The sequence below is a fragment of the Podarcis vaucheri genome, assembly GCF_965113315.1.
Source record: "Podarcis vaucheri genome assembly, chromosome: 10".
In the NCBI taxonomy this organism is placed as follows: Eukaryota; Metazoa; Chordata; class Lepidosauria; order Squamata; family Lacertidae; genus Podarcis; species Podarcis vaucheri.
In genome coordinates, this window is record NC_138748.1 from 29909514 (window position 1) to 29924870 (window position 15357).

Below are 15357 nucleotides of genomic sequence, written 5' to 3' on the forward strand. Positions count from 1 at the left end.
GTGCTGCACTCAAATGCTATCACTTTATGCACAGGGGCAAAGGACATAACAATGGCAGGGGAATACAATGCCTCATAGGCACATTGCTTTTGGTTTTTATAGTATCATGTGGAAACGGGCCATAAACTATTTCGGGAGGGTGGGGCTATGGTAGTTGAAAAATGTTGATTCTAACCCCACTTTGTCCTTACCCCTTCTCCCATGTAGCCACTGCTCACCACTCGCTTTTCTGTGTCACAAGTTATCCTAGGACTTATATCTTAGACCAGGGTTTCCCAAACTTGGGTCTTCAGCTGTTTTCGGACAGCAATTCCCATCATACCTGACCACTGGTTCTGCTTTTGTACCATGTTTGTGCTAATACTTTAAATTGTGAACTGCCCTGAGATCTATGGATGAAGGGCGGTCTACAAATTATAATAATGGGAGTTGTAGTCCAAAAACAGCTGGAGACGCTAATTTGAGAAACCCTGTCTTTAAACCATTAAGAGAAGTGTCTTATCCCTTTCCTGGAAACTACTGAGGCGTTCCTCAATGAAGAAATGGGTACTACTCTTAGGCCTGCTTCCCAAGTGGTCAAATCCTTACCCAAAAGACACCACACACGGGGAAGCCCTGTCTACGTGCCACACAGAACACGCGTGACAAGGCCATCCCACGTGACAAGGTGCATTCAAATCACTAGTTTCGTATAGGAATTTCATCATCTGGGGTGGGTGGGTGCGTGGGGGGCTGAGCGTAGCTTTTGGAATACGAATAAACCGGGGACTATCCTGGCCTCAGTGGTGGGGAGGAGAAAAGAGCCTCTTCCTCCCCTCCAGGCTCAGATGAAGGGGCTCTGGCGACCCCCCGCGCCACAACTCGCTCTCCCAAGGACGTGTGTAAAAGGTTCCCTCCCTCCCAGCGTGTAAATAACGGCTCCCCCGCCCGCCCGCCCCGCTTCCCCCGGATGTCTCGGGAGCTCTTCTTCTCCCACAAGGCCGCTCTCTCCACAGCGGGGCCTGGCGTCGCCGCCATCCTCCTCCTCCTCCTCCTCAGGCCCGCAAGCGCCTCCCGCCGACCGGGCTCCGCGAGACTCCTCCGCGCCCGCCCGAAGAAGCCAGGCCGCGTTTCTTCCCCCTCAGAGGCTCTGGCGGACGACAGGCGCCTGCAGGCCGGCACCGAGCGCTGGTCCCGCGGTTACTGCCGGGCGGCGGCGGCGGCGAGGTCACGACGGCAGCGGCGGGGTCAGAGGGTAAAGGTCGCTCCCCCAGCATCCTCCGTGCAGGGTGCTCAGCCATCTTGGATCCTCGGGACAAGAAAATTCATGCGGTGAGTTCGGCCCGATTCTCCTTCCCCCCGCCGCCTCTCCCCCCCGCCGCGGCCCAGCTCGGCAGCTCCCGGGGGAGCTGGCGGGCGCCGGGGGAGGCCTTCCCGACGGCTCAGGCCCTCTTCGGGCTGGCCGAGGCCCGCTTCATCCCGCTCGGTTTCCGTTTGCTTTTGTCTCTCTCTCTCTCTCTCTGAGGGAGAGGAGCAGGGAGGGGGGGTGAGAAGAGATGCGTGAGGGGAAGAGGAGGAGGAGGGCGAGCGAGGCGACGCGCAGGCTCTGAGCAGGCAGCCCCGAGGCCCGGCCCGGAGCAAGGAGGGGGCGGGTGGGAAGCCCCGCCGCGGGAGGCGGCACCTCGGAGGCCCGTCAGGGCCGCGTCCTGCTTCTGCCCGGCCGCTCCTCCCCTGGGCCCGCTGCTTCCGTTCCCGCCGCCGGCCGACTCGGGTCCTGCCTGCGCCTCCCGCCCAGCCGCCGCTCGGCCTAGTCGCGGCCGCCTCCGCTCTCCTCCCTCTTTCCCGCGCTGCTGCTGCCCTTTAGGCCACCCGAGTGCGAGCGCCGCGTCCCCCCCGATGCCGGAGGCTCCGGGTAAGGAAGCGACAAAGCAGAGCTCTTTGCCCCTTCCCGCCGCCTCGCGTCTTTCTCGCCTCCCAAGCGGCCTGTTTATTAGGATGGAAGGCCCGGGATGGAGAAGGGGGGGGTCCCTTTGCATTTGCCTGGGGGGGTATGGGGGGTGTTTCGCCGCAGCCGTACGACCCAGCGGTTGCGAAGAGCCTCCTTCCGGCCCCCGACGAGGTTTGCAGAACAAACTTGCGAGTGAGCGGTTGCGCTCTCTCTTCCAGGACGAGGTCTTTCTTGCGTGGATGGGCTTGTTTTTGTTTTGCTCGCTCGGAAGCGTGCACTGCAGTTCCCCCGCGGTAAACTGATAACGTGTTTGTTTGTTTGTTTGTGTGTGTGTGTAAATAGTAACATTGCATTTGGGGGTGGGGTGGGGTGGAAAAGCAGCTCCCTGGAGGAAGTGGCAAGGCTGCCCTTTGTTCGCGTTGAAGCTGTGTGTAATAATGTGGCCGATCCTGTCAACGTTTAGTGAGCAGGAGTGAGGTTTTTGATGAGACTGAGATGGTTTGGGCCATTAAGGAGTTTTGATACCTGGCTGCTTTTTTTCCCTTTTAAGTTCGAAGTTGAGGCCTTGTATGTAGCACATCTTTCAGCCCTGGCAAACTGCAACTTGCAAAACTGATCATGTTAGAGCACAGTGGGTGCATTGGAGCTTCTCCTGCCTAGTCCCTGCTTTTTAAGCAAATATCATGGTGATTCTTACAATTGCATGGTGGTTCTTGAAGTAATATATGTTATGTGGCATTCCAGAGTACCATACTGTAGACCTTAACATGCTCTTGTAAAGTTTATAGAGGAGTTGTAAGCATCGCAGGCAGCTGGTTGTTTTGGTCCTGTGTGGCCTGCTGGCATCTAGATTTTAGGTATAGGCTGTAAGATTCAGAAACAGTTTTGTGAGTCTGCTGAGCTTTCTACTTGGAATTTGTGTATTGTTTCAATCCCTAATTTACAGTTTGTTTTTCAAAAAAACTTATGGTGGGAGTAATACTGAGCATTAATTACTTGTGAAATATTTGGGGAGGGGAGTGGAAAGTCAGTCTTCTTTTGCTGCTGGTAATTAATTTAATCTGTGTATACACACACACACACACACACAGAGTAATCAACATTAAAAGACTACATAGAAGCTGTTTTGATATGATACACAAAATAATACATCTGATCATAAAGCACAAATCATTTCTAAAAACAATGTTCACTTTGTTTACTATTTGGTGAAAGACAACAACAAACATTGGTGTTCCTAAAATAGAAACTTTCAGCTTTGATCTTAAAGATGTCATGAATGTGTGCAGGGAAATCTTTTACATACCATTGTTTAAGAAAAATCATTTTTAAGGGAAAGTTAATAAAGAGCAAATGTTACTGATAAGGCTGGATAATGAAAATTGTATAACTAATGCCCACCAATAGATTTCTAATACAGTTTGATGTAAAATGTCAAGCAGGTTATACCTTTTTAAAAAAAAATAAATCAGAAATGGGTATTCAGCTCTTAATGAGATATGCATAGATTCTACCAAAGTCCATGTAGTGTAAGTTCTAAAAGCTACTCTGATAGTTTGTGAGGGTGAACTTCTACTTCAGTGACTTCAGAAAATTGTTACAGATCATGACTTTCTTCTTCCTGTTGATAAAATATTAGTGGTGTGGCTTTTTCAGAAAGAAATTGAATAGAATATTTTTTCTGGAATTTTTATGTGTGCAAATGGGGATAATTTCATCAGTAATTTTTCTGATGTCATAAAGTTTGATCTAATTACAGACTGTTTATTTTACTTGTATTTAGTGAGAAAAGCTAAAAAGTTGCCTAATATTTTTTGCAGCTGGGATCCATATATTGTTGCTGATGGACTTCTTAAATGGGAAATTTTCCACAGAAAAACAAAGCACTGGAAATTTTTTCATCCATCACCATTAGTTATGCCTTAGAGTAAAGGTTTTCAACCTTTTTGAGTCCACAGCTCCTTTGACCTAGCTACATTCTTTCTGTGGGTCTTAGGAGCCCAGTTATGTCGTTATGTCACCCTTTGCCTGCAGAGTCAGCAGCCCCAAACCCCCTTTCAAACATGCTCCCTTGTGGAGTGTTCCCTCAGCCTCCTCTTCTCTCTCCTTTGGAGTCCTGGGCAGCTGCAGCTGCCGCCCCCATTCTCTGAGCTGCCCCTCCGCCCCAAAGAGAGGTGCCTTCTCACACTGCCCTGCAGGACTTGGGAAGCACCCCCTGGCCAGCCCCCGAGGCACCATTCCCCTGAGGAGCTTGTAGCCAGTGGTGCTGTAACAAACAGTTGTGTAAGTCTTTTGGAGGCAGAGGCGCAAGAGGGCATCAGAGGAGGGAAGAAAGGAAAGAGGGACAGAGGCCAGTGTTGCCTACAGCACCCCTGACTATCATTCAAGGCACCTCAGGGGAGCCATGGCACACTAGTTGAAAACCACTGCCTTCGAGGTTTCTTCTCATTTTAAGCAAGACATGATGTCTAGATTTATGTACTAAAGTAACTGCAGAAAATGGTTAGTAATTATCAGGAGTAGTTCTTAAGCTCAAAAAGTTGTACTTCAATGATGCTCCCTGAAAAGTTGTCAGATACTCATGTAACTGAAGCAGAGGTCTTCTGATGTCTCTGGTGGATATTTTTATACCGTAAAGTTAGGCTTTCCATGGTGATGAAGGAATGGGTGTATGGCTTGTGTATGGATTCACTGCACAAAATTTTGAACTGTTTAAAGACTGTAACCTTGAGTACAAACAACTTACCTGTTAAACTTGAGTAACTAAAAGTTGCATGGAGTAGGTGACATTTTCTGGAATTACTAATATATAACATAATGATTGATATTGTCCATCGTTATGCGTAGAGTTGGATTCAGAGCTGGCCTTTCTATAAATGGAAGGGACTGCAATCCATTGGAGGCTCCTGCTGATGGAACTGGGGAGCAGGCGGGTGGGAGGAGGCTGATTCTCAGTGCAGACTCCCACACCACTTCACCGACTGTTCAGAAGGGTCTCTCAACCCTCTGGAACAGACTTTCCAGGAGAAGGATAGAATTCACAGAAAGCAAGAGGGCATCCTGTGAGCCCTGTTCCACTCAAGGGAACTCTGGATCCAATTATAAATTACTTGGAAATCATAAGTTGTGGCAGTTACTTCATTTGCAGAGCAGTCCGTGCATGTTTACTCAAAACTAGTTCCACTGTTTCAGTAGTGCTTACTTCCATGTAAGTGTGCCACTTAAAGTGGCACATTACCATGTTCTACAATTTGCCATGGAGATACTTTCCTCTTTGCTTATTAAAACTGCAATTCTGTGTACATGTACCTGGAAGTAAACCTACTTTAATTCAGTTACACTTATTTCTGAGTAAACATGCAGAGAAGTGCATTCCATGTTCACTAGAGTATCTGAAATACAAAAATTAATGATATAAAATCAAGTTTCTTTCAAGGATTCAAAATAGATATTCACAAAGTTACCACACTGTGACCATCACTGTTTCTTTATTTCTTAAGTCCTTCATAAAATTGTTTGCAGTAGTTTCAGAGTAATGCAAGTGTGAGTTTCTTTCTCTCTTTTAAAAGGCTATTTAAGGCAACTTAAGATGAACATGTAATGGTTATTTATGATGAAATTAATATATTAGATAATTTGGTCTACTTATGTGATATTTACAGGCAATAAAATTCCATGTACTGATTGACTGCAGTTTCCCAGAACATGTATATACAGTAGATGCTTTCACAATAATCAAATATTATTTCTGTACTACTTAAGTAACGTGTTGTTTACATGTTACTTTCACATGGAGTTGCTTTCTGTGTAGACAGTATATAATACTTGAGGCAGTCTTTGTCCTCTGAAACTCTCCTGCACTTCCTGGTTTGTTAAGGTATCTCAGCACACGTTGTGACACACTAGACGTGAAATTTCATGAGGGTGAAGGCGATAACAGTTGTTTGTATAATGAGATGTCTTCATAGAATGAAGAAATAGTATTAGAATGTCAAAGAGGGTAGTGAATAGTCAAGTTAATATATTATGGAGATTCTACCCGTTTCTATATGTATGTTCACCTGAGCATTTTTAATTTATCACTTTAGCTAGTTGCTTGCTTCTGTTTTTAGCAATTATGTGTGAAATACACTATTTATGCCTGCTCAGAAATGAACCCCATTGAGTTCAGTGGTGTTACTCCCAGGTGAGTGGATATAGACTTGCAGCCTCGGGTATCGATCATAGTTGATACTGTTATTGAACAGTTTTAGTGATGAAATTGAAATGCTTAACAAGTAGCCTGTGACATCATTAAACTTCTTGGCACATTTGAACTAGCTTTAAAAGTCAAAATTGTACTTTTACAGGTAATAGAAAGATTTGCAACCTAATTCAATATTTTGCATAGGATTTGGCCTCCCTGCAGGTTCCTTGTGATAAAAAGCTTCTATTTATTTCCGAGTAGTGGACAATGCAAAGCTCTGACGTCCACAAGTAGTAGTCTTGTGTGTTGGGACTCAGATATGTCTGCCATTTAAACTTGCCCTTTTAGCATACACATACCGTTAAAAACTTGTTTACATTTGACTGGTAATACTTTTGTATATTAAGTACTTCAAATTAGGTTATTGAAAAGCTAAACTAGTAAATTTATTCATTTAGATTTAAAAACATTACAGAACATCCTGTTTAACTTTATGTATTCAGGGTTGTATCTAACTAAGCCATATTCTGACTAGATCCACTGAAATAAATGAGCTTAAGGTAGCCATAGTTTTGAATGGGTGTGGTTAAGCCACACTTGTTTGGATACCACCCTTGGTTCTAAAATCAACTTTGGGGCTTCCTGTGATTTTATTTATTACAATAATTTATATCCCATCTTTCTATGGAAACTGTGTGCCGTTTAGTTGTTACAAATAACAGGACAGACTTCCTGATCAGAAAATATCTGACTGTGTTCTGCCAGGTGATTATAAGCTACATGCTTCCTTCAAACAGTTGTGGTTTGTGAGGAGTTGATTTAAGGGTTGGACCTCTTCTCTGGATAAAATTGTATATTAGAATTCTGTTTTCATTTTAAAAAATATTCATCCTCAAACTAAATAAATCTGCAGGCCTTGAATGCAACTGAGTTGGCGAGCCTCTGTCCATAGCTCATACAATTTCCTTGTCTTGGCAGAGGGACTGTAATTAATGATTTTTAAAACAGTTATTTGGGTTATGAAGTATACAAATGCTAGGAGGCTCTTTTGAACTAAAGAATGTAAAAACAGAATCTGTTTATAATGCTGCCAGGTAGCCAAATGAACCTCTGCCTGGCCTACTAGTGTGCTTTTGGTATGCAATATGCAGATACACCTTTTCATAGTATAGAGGTAGATGTTGTCACCTGCTCATGCCTGCACATCCAGTTTCTGTTAGAGGTACAGAAAATGGACAGCCCTGTGTTATCACTGTACATTAAAAGGTAATTTTGAAGATGGCAGGTTTTTATATTTTATGTGACCTTGAAATTGGTTGGCATTGTTAAGTTGCACAAGAATAAAAGGAATGGACTCTCTAGGTACCAGGGAGAGAGTAGTGCAGAGTGTGTAAAGTAAAATTTAACAAGAGACATTAGTTTTTAGTATCTTGGAAAGCTTTAAGTCCAGGGTTCAAAATTAGCAGGGCACCAGGTGAATTTTGCATCTAAAGATTCTCCCATTTGCGAGAACCTAAAAAAGTCTGGGTGCTATTTTTTGCACCTGGCTGACATTCAAGGATTACTGAAATGCATGTGATTTAAACCTCAAAGTATATGTTAAGGCTAGACAATATGTCAAAGAGTTTAACAATAAAGAGTAGAGTGTTTGGAAAAAATGAAGTATGGTACCAATATTTTTATGGTAAACACCAAATTAAACATGTATTAACAATTTCTGCTAAAAACTGATATTAACAATGTGTCACTTATGTGAATTGCGTATTAGTTCACGCTTATCAAAATAAATAGGGTTGCCGACACCCCCCCAATGGTGACTAGACATTCTGTTTTGACTCTCACAAGCTAGGTCCCAAAAGCCATTTGACTCCTAGCTTTTCTATCCCACTTTCTAACACTGTTCAAGCCCATTAGGATTTGAAATATATTTGTTCTTATTTGAAATAAATTAATTAGGAATGTGTATTTGGATTTCATTAATGAAATCAATCTGATATGAAAACACTTTCATCTTCCTAGAATAATAGTATAAAGATGATATTGGAACTTAAAATATGAACATTGCCTTCCTAGAGCACATTACCGAACATTCAAAAAGGAGAGATAAAGTAATCATGGGATACCTCAGCTCCCCTGAAATCTGTTGGAACTCAATCTCAGCCAAGAATGTAAAGTCCAACAAATTCCTCACTTTCTTCGCTGACAATAATTTCATTTCCCAGAAGCTTGAAGAAGCAATAAGGGGATCGCTGACAATAATTTCATTTCCCAGAAGCTTGAAGAAGCAATAAGGGGATCGTGTGTCTTGAACCTAATGGTGGAAGTACTGGGAACCTTGAGAGGAAGTGATCATGTCCTCCTGGGTTTCATGATAGAGGTAAGGGAAAGCTGAATGTAGTTGGACATGCACCCTGGACTTTAAGAAGGCAGATTTCAAAATGCTTAAGTAACTTCTGGGTGAGATCCAATGGTCAGAAATATTCGAAGAGAAGGGAGTCCAAGAGGAATGGGAGTTACTTAAAGGAGAAATATTGAAGGTCCAAATGCAGACAGTTCCAACAAGAAAGGAAAGTGGGAGGCATCTAAATAAACTAGTGTGGCTACAGATGAGCTGAGATTTAACAACGACATGTATAAGAAATGGAAGAAAGGGGAAATCACAAAGTAAGAATATACATGAGCAGCCAACAAATGCCGGGAGAAGGTCAAGCAGACCAGAGCTCAGAAATTAGCTCAGGCCTTCAAGAGAGGTTAAAAATAATTTTTAAAGCTTTCCTCAACCATGTTTGAAAAAGCGAAAGAAAGAAAGAAAGAAAGAAAGAAAGAAAGAATGTATTAGGTCTTCTGCATGGAGAAATACTCTTCGGTGGCAGAGAGAAGGTGGAACTACTCAACATGTACTTTACCATTGTCTTCACTTAAAAGGAAAGCAGTGCCCAACCTGGTGATAACATGATGCAAGGAGAGAGCTTCAACCCAATATAGGAAAAGAGGTGGTAAGGGAACACCTAACTACTTTAAATGAATTCAAATCTCCAGGACGTGATGAGCTGCATCCAAGGGTACTAAAGGAGCTTGTGGATGTAATCTGTCTATAATCGTTGAGAATTCTTGGAGACAGGTGAGGTCCCTGCAGATTGGAGGCAGGCAAATGTTGTCTGCATCTCCATAAAGGGGGAAAAAGTAGACCTATGTAACTACTGACTGGTCAGTTTGACATCTGCACTAGGCAAGGTCCTAGAACAGATAATTAAATGGTCTATGAGCACTTAGAAAAGTTGTGATTACTAAGACGCAAGCATGGGTTTCTCAGAAACAAGTCATGACAGAGTCCTCCATGATATTCTTGCAGAGAAGCTGGTAAAATGGGGGCTGGACAAAGTTACTGTTAGGTGGATTGGTAGCTGGTTGACTTACCAAACCCAAAGAGTGCTCACTAATGGTTTCGTGTCATCCTGGATAAAAGTGAAAAGTGGGGTACTGCAGGGTTTTGTCCTGGGCCCATTGTTCAACATCTTTATAAATTACTTGGATGAAGGAATTGAGGGGATGCTCAGCAAATTTGCAGAAGACACCATTCTGGGAGGGTGTAGAATACAGTGGTGCCTCGCAAGACGAAATTAATTCGTTCCGCGAGTTTTTTCGTCTTGCGGTTTTTTCGTCTTGCGAAGCACAGTGTCGGAAAAGTTTTGGAAAAGCTTCAAAAATCACCAAAAACCTCAAAAAAGGCTACCACACCGCGTTCTATGAGTTGCTCCTTGAAGTCAAGTCGCAACTGTATTAACGGTGTTAAGAAAAAGGAAACAAACTTGCAAGACATTTTCGTCTTGCGAAGCAAGCCCATAGGGAAATTCGTCTTGCGAAGCAGCTCAAAAACCGCAAAACCCTTTCGTCTAGCGAGTTTTTCATCTTGCGAGGCATTCGTCTTGCGGGGCACCACTGTACATAATCAAGGATTCAAGATGAGCTTAATAGATTGGAGAACTGGACCAAAACTAACAAAATGAATTTCAGTAGGGATAAATGCATGATTCTACACTTGGCAGGAAGAACCAGCTGTACAAATATAAGATGGGGGAAACTTGGCTTGCTAGTAGTATGTGTGAAAAGGATTGTGGAATTTTAGGTAGGCCACAAGCTAAACAAGAGCTAAACGTGAGTGTGATGCAGCAGCAAAAAAAGCTAATGCTAGTCCAGGCTGTACCAACAGAAGTCTAGTGTCCTGCCTGTTCAAGGGAAGTAATGGTCTCTCTGTATTCTGCCTTGGCCAGCCCACATCTGTAGTACTGTGTCCAGTTTTGGCCACCAGAATTTAAGGATGTTGACAAGAAGCTACAAGAGAGGAGATTCAGACTAAGCATCAAAAAGAACCTTCTGACAGTAAGAGCTGCTTGACGGTGGATTGGGAGCCCCTTGGAAGGTGGAAGTTTTTAAGCAGAGTTTGGATGGCCATCTGTGATGGATGCTTTAGATGAGATTCCTTCATTGCACAGCGTTGGACTAGACTAGATTCATAAATATGTGCAAAGAGTTGAGAAGCTGCTTTCATTTCATTCAGACCTTCCATTTTCTGAAGACCTTGAGGCTTGCCATAAAAATTCAGAATAGGAAGCAATTGGTCTTTCAGACACTAATACTGTTTAGATAAATAGAAGAAGTTATACTGTTGTTTTAAGAAAAAATACATTTACTGGGATTGGAATAGAATTAATCATCATTTACTCAAGTTACGTTGATGCTTGCTATGTGAAGTAACAGTGGGTAGAATTATAAAGTGTATTTGATATTCAAATTTATTGCAACTTCCTAATTACATTGTGGTGGTGTTTATATCTTTGAGCCTTTTCTCCAGAAATTATTTTTTTATGTTTATGTGTGAAAATGCTTCTAAGCTCAGATAACATAACTTACTTTTTGTTTGTTACAATGTTGATCTTTTCTGTTATCTTTTCTTTTTTTGTTTCCTAATTGTCAAATATATATATGTACCAGGGGTTGTAACAACTTACATCTTCATCTTTGGGTAGTTGTTGTTTCAATAAAACAAAGGCGAGTTATATTTTCACAAATTTACCATACTTAACCACTTTTATCAGCTGTTATACGTAATAGGTTATACCAAACTAGAATGCTCAGGAGTTCCACTGAAATCAGTAGGATTGATTTTTGGTGAGTCAGTTCTGAGTATGACTAACAGTGGATATCACCCAATATATTTCATGTTCTTGAAGTACCAGAAGAAACTTAGCTACAACTCTAGTTGGAACAGGCACACTTTAAAGGTGAAGCTGGCCACATTCCCACTGAATTTTTTGGGCAGATTGTGTCAAAGAAGGAAATACCATCTAGTACATATACCTTTGGGAGATGCTAAACTTTTGAGTTTGAATTTTATGAGCAGAGTGTTTACCTGGAAATAAGTTATTAGAGCAGTTTGTACAACAGTTGTTCGTATGCTGTATTGAAAATAGTGCAAAATATAAAAACCACTGTTTTACTCATTACTCCTTACCCCAATAACTTAAAGTGGTTTGGTCTTTGCAATCTACCACATTTCTTAGCTTCTCTTCCCATGTGATGTGAGAGGGCGCTTTTATAGAATAAAAACTAAAATTTACCTGCTTTTGTACAGTTGTACCATTTTTCAGCCAAGAAAATACATGTGCAGAATAAAGAGGAAAGGAAACAAGCATTGAGAAGTAGTGTATAGATGTACTGGGTTATTTCATTCTTTGTGTCCCTGATCTTTACAATGGACTAAGGGCTGTACTGCTAGGTTATTTGTTCTGCCTGTATAAAATGGTAGCTTACAGGTTTTTTTTTTACCATGAAAACTAGCCTGGAAGAGTTTATCAGTGGGCCAGTGGACTGTACAAATGGTGGACTGTACACATTTTCTTTTTGTTTTGTTTCAGACGGCTCAAATCATATGCAGCAAAAATTTCTCCTTTGATCAGACAGTTTAGACATGTAGTATTCAGCTGGTGGGTTGGGACTCATTGCTGGACATAGTCCGATCAAAGGTAGGTTACAACAGCAGCACTACTACAAATGATAAAGAAATTAAGAAATGGATCCTCAGATGGATGTCTGGGTAAAGGTGGAGCCTGGGTTTGAAAAAAGTTGAAGACTTCGGCCATAAGGATTCAGATGATCTGAGTTGTTTTGGTGGCAAGCTGATTGTAGAGCCTTACATGACTGTCTACAGTTATCTTCTTTCCAGAGTGCACCATGGGTTGGATGAAAGTTGTAGCATCCCTTTCTGTATCAGAATTCAAGGTTTTGTTATTTCCAAGAGTTGAAAATAGGTCAAGCATATCAATCCTAAGAACTTTCCTGAAGAGAACTTGTTTTGAGGCTCTGTAAAGTAGCGTGTGTTTGCAGTACTTGTTAGAACACGTTTGAGAGAGGCTGGAATTCAAATTTTGTGCATGATCTTCCTTATGCTGATGAACCTGTTGAATATCTGCTTGAACCAATCTGCTTTTTGACGGTTCAAGTGAGGTCATAGACCATCATTATGAGTGTGTCTGTATCATTTGAATTGATATTGACTGCACCACCAGCAAGAAATGTATGAAACACCACCTGAGCATCCCCCCTCTCATGTTTACAGCTCAAGATCACTTTTATATCTTCCCCTACAGTTACGTTGAAAGCTTTTGGTAGTTGATTGTATATAAGGTGAATGAGGCTGAACTACATGTACACTTATGATCAGCCCAGATTGATCAAGTGAGTCTGCCTTGGAATCTATTCCTCTTCTATTCCTAGTCTTGATAACATTTACAGCTGCTTCCTTTTAAGTCCAGTGCCATTAAGGGACAGCTTATGGAGTTGCATAGAACAATCATAGTGTCAGCCTTCTGCTGCAAGGTTTGCTACACCTTCTGATTCTACTCCAGGTTGAACACACCATTCTAGTTCCATGAGTCCACATTGCTCACGAAGAAGCATTTAACCACATCATAATAATGTGGAAATCATCCACATCCGTAACTTGAATATGGCTTATTTTTCGAGCAATTTGGCTCCTAGCTTTTATATCTCACTTTCTAACACTGGTTCCAAACTGTGAGTGTTGCCACAGGGAAGCCCTACATAGAGTGCATTGCAGTAATCTAATGATGTAGTACCAATGCAGGAGTAAGGTCACATTCCCCTTGTTCCACTCTCTGGAAGGGTAATCTGTCAGGGCGACCAAGACAGACTCAATCCCATGGCTTGGCCTGAACCCAGATTGGAACTGATCTAAAGAATTTGTGTCATCCAAGAATGCCTGCAGCTGTCCCACTACAATCCTGTCTGCCACCTCCCCCAAGAAGGGATATTTAGTACAGTGGTACCTCTAGTTACGAACTTAATTAATTCCAGAGGTACGTTCTTAACCTTAAACTGTTCTTAACTAGAGGCATGCTTTCGCTAATGGAGCCTCTTGCTGCTGCTGCCCCGAGGCACACGATTTCTGTTCTCATCCTGGGGCAAAGTTCTCAACTCGAGGTAACTCTTCCAGGTTAGTGGTGTTTGTAACCTGAGGCGCTTGTAACTTGAGGTGCCACTGTAATTATTCCAGTCCAAGGGGTCCAGAGCTGGGGTTTTTAAGGAGAGGCTGCACCATGGGAAGTGTTAACCATGCTTTGGAGCTAAGCAGTCAAGCCTTAGATTTAATAAGCCAGTTGGGGACAGGGTTAGACGGCATATGGTTGGATGTATTACTGCCAGCACTTTGTCCACATCAGTTGCCTGTACAAGCTGAAACCAATCCCACAGCACACCACCAACTCTGGTTTTGGATACTTCATCTGGAACTACAATAATTGAAGAGTCAAGGTCACTGGGAAGTCAAGCAACCCTATCCTCAAATTGTGTAGCCAGTTGGTCACAGCAGGTCCTTGAATGCACCAAAGTTCCCACCTCTAGAGTGGGAGTCAGTAACCTCCAGACTGTGAAATAATTTTGCCAGCTTGCTATTAGAAGAAGCAATCCAAGCTGTGATATGAGCCTTCTTTGCAGCCTGTACTGCACCATGGTAGACAAGATTATGCCCACTGACAAGCGTTCAATCTGCTTCAGAGTCAGACTTGAAGCATTTGCGCTTTAGTCTTCATCTAGTTTGCTTCATGGTACGAAGCTCTTCAGAATACAAAAGAGCCACTGGGGCTCCACAACGGCAGTGAGGACACTTAGTGGTGATCATGTCAATCACTCATTTCAGCTCACTATTTCATAGTGAAACTGGAGCTTTGACAAGATTATCAGCTTTCTCTTCTGAAAGATCCCCAGTTCAGATTCAGGAACCCCTCACATTCCATCAATCCCTGAGGATAGACCATTCAAAAAGGCCCATGACCTTTCGGGGGAATAGCAGTAATTAGTCTAATCTTCACCAGGTAATGATCCAACTAGAACAAGGAACTGCATTGCGCCCTGTCACAACTTTGTTTCACTGCTCATCACTTGGAGTAAAGACTACATTGAGGGTGTGCACTGCTCATTTTGTTGGACTGATGACTGAGACAGCCCCATGGTTGTCATGAAGACTATAAAGTGCTGAGCAGGCCTAACATCAGTTTCTGCATGGATACTGAAGTCCTCCAACACCATGCGAGATACAATTTTGGCCAGCTTAGTCAGGGGTGCATTTGGGCAACAGGGGGCTTGATAGACCACCAGCACCTTCAGTCTTCCCAACACCAGGCTGAGACCCTCTAAGAGAATACCAACATGAAACTTACTCAGGTTTGTAATTATTCTAATGAAGGAGCTCTCACCCGGTTATTGAACCCCTGTAAAGCATTTCTATTTTATAGTTTAGCAATAGTAGAGCACCAAAGCTACCATCGAAGCAGACAATGCCAAACTCACAAGAATGCTGCTTCTTTTTAGAATGTGTCAATAAAGCAAATTTAGTTTTCCTCCTTGCCCTTTCTTCATCCATTAAAAATTTATCCCTGAGCCACATTCTAGTCTCCAAAGTTGAGGATGCCTAGAGTGGAGTGGAATAGATGGTCTTGTGTCACAACTGTATGTTAAAATCACTCCTGTTGTTATTGTTTTTCAAAACAATGTTGTAAGAAGTCTGCTCCCAACCACACTGCAGGAAGAGAGAGGATGGTCTTACAGAGTTCATGCAACCGACTTCCTGGTTTTTTGTGCCAGATCATTGCTTTTCGGCATGGAAGCTGATTTTCTTCCCTTGCTTCTGTTCAACATCTTTCCACTCTTTGATATATCTATTGCAGCT

At 42.6% G+C, this 15357-nt stretch overlaps 1 protein-coding gene across 4 annotated transcripts in view; it reads left to right on the forward strand.

Annotated features, from left to right (window-relative positions):
• Positions 1-960: 960 nt before the first annotated feature.
• Positions 961-15357, forward strand: part of CNOT2 (CCR4-NOT transcription complex subunit 2) — a 56570-nt gene continuing 42173 nt past the window's right edge. Inside the window, exon 1 of one of the 4 annotated variants that reach the window (XM_082241124.1) lies at positions 961-1311. The gene's annotated coding sequence lies outside the window, so the exon portion shown is untranslated. Of the gene's footprint in view, positions 1312-1762; positions 1892-15357 lie in introns of those variants that run through there. The other 3 variants (XM_082241119.1, XM_082241123.1, XM_082241122.1) reach the window with 3 other exon arrangements.